The following is a 6,094-nucleotide window of genomic DNA, read 5'->3' as shown; positions in this document are numbered from 1 at the left end:
TATATGCTAATTGTTGTCACCATGCTGTGCCTTAGAGTCTCAGAACTTATTTATTTTATAACTATAAGCTTGTACCCTGTGACCAACATCTCCCCATTTCCCTCATCCCCCAGCTCTTGGCAATCACCATTTTACTGTTTCAAAGTTTGGCTTTTAAAAAAATTTATTTGGCTGCACCATGTCTTAGTTGTGACACTGGAGATCTTCATTGCCACATGTATGATCTTTGTTGTAGCATGTGGGATCTAGTTCCCTGACCAGGGATCGAACCTGGGCCCCCTGCATTGGGAGCCCAGAGTCTTAGCCACTGGACCACCAGGGAAGTCCCAAAGTTTTACTTTTTTTTCTTTAAAGATACTACATATAAATGAGATCATACAGTATATGTCTTTTTCTGTCTGATTTATTTCACTTAGCATAATGCCTTCAAGGTCCATCCCTGTTGTCAAAAGTGGAAGAAGTGAATGTAAAAATGGAAGCATTACAGAATGATTAATATTGATCAATGTTCTGAGAATATAGATTTTAGCATTTTAAATCCTTCTTATCCTATCTGAACATGGAAAATATTTGATTAACTTTCAAAACTAGCAGGGCATATAGAGATTAAGGAGAAGTATATTATGGCATGGGGCTTCCCAGGTGGCACAGTGAAGAATCAGCCTGCTGATGCAGGAGACACAAGAGACGCAGGTTTGATCCCTGGGTTAGGAAGATGCCCTGGAGAAGGAAATGGCAACCCACTCCAGTATTCTTGCCTGGAAAATTTCATAGACAGAGGAGCCTGACAGGCTATAATCCAAAGGATCACAAAGAGTTGGACACAGCTGAGTGGCTGAGCACAGCACACAGCAAATTATGGCATATGTTTACTTCTTTATACAGAAAATCAGACCAACCTAAAGTTTGTATTAAACAAATACTTGTTTCAGTATCTAGAAGTTGACCTTTGAGGACCCTTAAGCTGCATTTAATATGACCCCATTTATCACTTGTATGTATTCATGTTTGTTACTGAATTTTTGTCTTTGTTATATTTTCTTCTTGCTAGTCATTTCTAAAAAGTGCTAGAACATAGAATTGGCTGTCAATAGTGTGGTTCATCTAATATTTCCATCTTTCTTTCTTTAAGGTTCGTGTAGAACTTTACCCTCACCTCCTACTATGAACACCACCATCTGATTTGCTTTGTTGTTTAGTCACCAAGTTGTGTCCAACTCTTTGCGACCCCATGGACTGTAGCATGCAACCTTCCCTGTCCTTCACTATCTCCTGGAATTTGCTCAAACTCAGGTCCATTGAGTTGATAATGCTATCTAACCATCTCATCCTCTGCTGCCCTCTTCTCTTTTTGCCTTCAATCTTTCCCAGCATCAGGGTCTTTTCCAATGAGTTGGCTCTTCACATCAGGTGGCCAAAGGATTGGAGCTTCAGCATCAGTCCTTCCAGTGAATACTCAGAGTTTATTTCCTTTAGGATTGACTGGTTTGATCTCCTTGCAGTCCAAGGGACTCTCAAGAGTCTTCTCAAGCACAATTCAAAAGCATCAGTTATTCAGCACTTAGCCTTCTTTATGGTCCAACTCTCACATCCGTACATGACTACTGGGAAAACCATAGCTTGCTTTGGTCATTGAAATCTTAGGAGAAGTGATGTGTGGGAATAAAGAGTTAGTGCATGATTTGTCCCATTCCCTTCCCACTACCAAAGAAATCATGAATGCATATTTTGAGATGAAGCCTGAGTTTCAGAGTGACTAAGATGAACAAAGATCCAGAATTATTTTGGAAATCAAAAGTGTGTGATACATGAAACTTTGTGCAGCACAGCTTCTGAGATTTGGAGGTTGCTTCTTTTTGCAGTGTAATTTGCCCAATTCTGACTGATACCACCAGTAAAAACAATTCTGTTTCCTTGCATTTTGTGAAAACCAGAGAAGTAAACAGAGAAGCTGATAGAATATTGGAAACAGAGTTAATAGAAGTCATTATTCTTTGGTTCCGTGTGTTCTTATTAGCTAAGCTGTCATTTTCCATTTATGCCTTTCAGTAACTGTATCAAACAAAAATAACCCAAGGAATTTTTTGATTTGTGCTTTGTGTTACATCTGAATAGCATTTTATAGAAATGATTTTCCTTTTAACTGACTTTAAGAGAATTGTGGGAGAATTTTACATCATTCTCTTCCCAAAGAAGCACATCTCCAGACTTATCATAAAGCCACTGAAAAAGCAAGATTTGCTTTATAGGAAATTTCAGGAACATATGTATTTTAAAAATTGAGGTTAAGCTCATCACACTGTGCAGGATTATAGTAAATATGTAAAAGATGAAAGGGAATGTATTCCTTGATTCAAAATGATAGCATGCCCACAATCACCATGAGTGAGTTAAATGGGTAGAACATAAAATACATTCACTTCTGATTGAGGATCCTTCACGTAGTTTAACTACATTTTCAAGCAATCTCACAAAGGTATGTAAACTTTGTTCACTAGGGACATCATAAAAACAAACTGAAGATCTAGTGTGTCCAAGTGTTACACTGTGTATAGAAAAATGCAATCTGGTGGAATAGAAATTGCCTCCCTAGTAGCTTTATTGCTATAAAGCATTTAATCACTTTAAATTGTCTTTGCTTAAATAGCTTATGATAGAATCTCAAGGTACCCATAGTTCTTTAGAACTACCATGAACTTCTTACAGTATTTGTGTTTATTTCAAAGCTAGGGAGCAGAAAGTCAAGTCGCTCAGTCATGTCCGACTCTTTGCCACCCCATGGACTGTAGCCTACGAAGTTCCTCCATCCGTGGAATTTTCCAGGCAAGAATAGAGTGATCCACTATTATTCTTCAGTAGAACCCACAGAAGTGACTGTTTCATTGTCTTGCGTGCTCTGCGTGTTAAGTCACTTCAGTCATCTCCAACTCTTTGTGACCCCGTGGACTGTAGCCCACCAGGATCCTCTGTACATGGAATTCTCCAGGCAAGAATACTGGAGTGGGTTGCCATCCCCTTCTCCAGGAGATCTTTGCATGGTTTAGAATCAAGCATTTCCGAGTTTGAGTCCCAACAAGTCATATAACTTTTCTGAGTCTGTTTCCTTTCATGTAAAAAGAGGATGATAATATTGCTGCTATGGAGGTTCAGTGGCCTAATGTATGAGGAGGGCCTGGCATAATGCCTTACATAATGCCCGTTAGTTCTTTCCATTCCCACTTTTCCTCCCTACCCACATTCCTTAGGCCAAATGTGAGAGCTATTCCACACTAAGTCCTTTATTAGCTACTTAAGATTTAGTTCCCTGTCTGTAGAAGAGAGTGGGGATAAAGGCAGGAAGAATACACCAATAATTAGTCCAATTTCCCACCTTCTTCTAATAGGCAGGGAGTGAGTTGGGGAGTAGAACACCAACATGCCTTCAAGTGGAATAGTCAAGAGATATGCCAAAATGGAAGTCACTCTGTCCTCACACACAGGTGCATCAGCACCAGGTATTGTCCTGGTGCTGAGAGAACATCATAAAATATTAGATGCAGATTTTGGCCTAACTTCCTTTTCTCCAGCTTCATGGCACATGGACTAGAAAACAAGACACAAGCCAGAGTAGAATCATGAGAAGCCACCTGGATATCCTCACATCTGAATTCCCTGTTCTTCCAGTTCTCAAGGAAAGAAAGTTTGTTTCTCATTAGGAAATGATGCTGACAACTCAGCATCAGTTATAACCCAGGGAATAAGAGCAGGAAACAGAGGATCTAGAGAGCAAAGATGGCAAAATGCTGACCCAAAGGCTGATGAGAGCCTGCACACATGTTTTGCTTGGACTGAACAGGGATTTTTTTTTTCCAAAATTTGAATTGGTTCCAAACAATCTTTAGTGTTTATTATTAGGATATTTCACATAAAACCTTGATCTCAACTTCCTCTTGAAAAATTAGAGTTGCTGGCAACAATGGGCCGATATCTCTGCCTAGTAACATACTCTGGAACAGAGGAGTGGCTGCTACTTTCACATAGCATATATGCTCATCAACTGCCACAGTCTCTAACTATTCCTATTGTGTCCCTTTTGTTACCTTCAGGCCTGCTTTATTCATTCAGATTACTTTTCTAGTCTCTAGAGCCATTTGGATTTTTAAAATTTTATTTATTTATTTTTGGCTGCTTTGGGTCTTCATTGTTGCATGGGCTTTCTCTAGTTGCAGTGAGTGGGGGCTCCTCTTCTTTGCAGTCTAAAGGCTTCTCATTGCAGTGGCTTCTGTCTTATCGTGGAGCACAGGCTCTAGGGCATGTGGGCTTCAGTATTTGTGGCACATGGGCTTAGTTGCTCTGTAGCATGTGGACTCTTCCCAGACCAGGGATCAAACCTGTGTCTCGTGCATTGGCAGGCGGATTCTTAACCACTGGGCCATCAGGGAAGGTCAACAGTCATTTGAACTTGAACTATGGAGTACAATGATAACTGTTTAACAAGTGACTCTCTAGGGAGAAAAATTGACAATTTCCAATTTCTGTTATATAAATATCCCCAATATGGCCAACTTCAAACTACCAATGTGTTGTCATTTAACACAAGGCAGTTAAGAGATGCACACAATTGCCCCTCCCAAGGTGATGGGAGCTGGCATCAGAACACCACTGGCTTGAACCCACTCAAAAAAGCCTCAGCAAAATAAGTGGGATGGCCAGGGTGTAAGCTAGGAATTCTTACTCACAGGCTAAGAGTCAGAAATCAACCAGAAAAAGTCAGATTCAACACCTGACATGGAACCCATCATTAAGTCAACACTACTTCCTTGTTCCCTACCTCTTTTTAAAAATCCCACAGGCAAATTATCCAGTTTGGGAGCGTGGGTAATGTGCAAGGGAGGTGTGGACTGATGAAGGGTTGGCACTAGCTTGATGAGGTCAGATGACAAAATACAGGCCCCCTGACAGTGCCGCTGAGTCGTTCCTTTCAGCTGAATATTACACTGCTTTTCTCCTTATGAGAAGGAGACTAAGGGAGGGGACCAGGGGGGGCAGTGAGCTACCCATTTAGAAGCCAAGTTGGCAGTGAAATGGAAATAGGCTGTGAATTACATCCAGAAACCTCTTCTCACACCAGAACTGCAAGGCTGCTGACTTCAAATGCAGATGGCAAAGACCACAAGTAGGGACATCCTCTTTTCACACTCCATGCTGGAAAATGACTGAGTGTGCATAGAACAGTATTCTAGAAGATGAAAACTCTACAGCACCTTCGAGACAACTTAGTCCAAATCTGATTAACTTACACGTGGAGAAACTGAGGCCTGGTGAGGAGGCAGAGAGTGGGTAGGTGGCTCAGCTGGGTCTGGAAGCCTGGTTTTCTGACAACCAGGCTCAGACTTTTTTTTGTACCACACGCTGTCTCTCAAGGAGTTAAAAAGTGAAAGATTCAGTCCACAAGTGGGTGGTGTTGCCAAACCAGCAACATGAATAATATTTTTTGACTGAATCAACTGTCTGTTTAGGCATCATGTAGACACAGTCAAACACTCATCTCCAGTTTTCCCTGTGTTTGGATGGTTTTAAAACCTAGCAGAGAAGCTGCACGTCCAGGGAGTTTTGCCAAGAAAATCTGAAAATCTAAACAGCCACTCTCACATTGGCCCTATAACCAAGTGTCCAAGTCTTTTTTTTTTTTTTTTCTTTCCTTTTTCATATTAGAGCAAATATGTTCTTGCCACAAGAGAAGAAGCATCAGAACATAGATGGATCTTTGAACTGAGAATCAGGATTCTGGGCTCCAGTCCTGACTTTGCTTTGGATGGGTCATATTCTGACCTTCCTGTGGACCTCAGTTTCCCCATCTGTTTCTTCAAGCTCTTTGATTGTAAAATCATATTCTGGGTGCCCAGTCACTCAGCCTGTTGGCCTCTTCCAACCTGTGTTTCTTGGCCACAGAGCATTCTAGAAGCCAAGTGCCAGAGATATGGCTGAGCCTCTGAAATTCTGCTTGTTGGGCTTATTCTCCACAGCAGCTAATTTATACAGACAGGCCCCAAATGTCTGTACTCATGGCAGACCTCTCCTCTCACTGCCTTTGAATTTTCCTGGTAACCTCTCA

General features: G+C 41.1%; 1 non-coding gene across 1 annotated transcript; it reads right to left on the bottom strand.

Moving 5' to 3' along the window:
* Positions 1 to 249: 249 nt before the first annotated feature.
* On the bottom strand, positions 250 to 322 carry TRNAG-CCC (transfer RNA glycine (anticodon CCC)). The gene has a single exon. It is a non-coding gene; the product is annotated as a tRNA-Gly (tRNA).
* Positions 323 to 6,094: the final 5,772 nt, after the last annotated feature.

Source organism: Giraffa tippelskirchi, chromosome X, assembly GCF_054371585.1.
Source record: "Giraffa tippelskirchi isolate mGirTip1 chromosome X, T2T-mGirTip1v1.2.pri, whole genome shotgun sequence".
Lineage (NCBI taxonomy): Eukaryota > Metazoa > Chordata > Mammalia > Artiodactyla > Giraffidae > Giraffa > Giraffa tippelskirchi.
The sequence above is the reverse complement of the archived record's forward strand: the minus strand, read 5'-3'. Positions and strand labels throughout refer to the sequence as shown.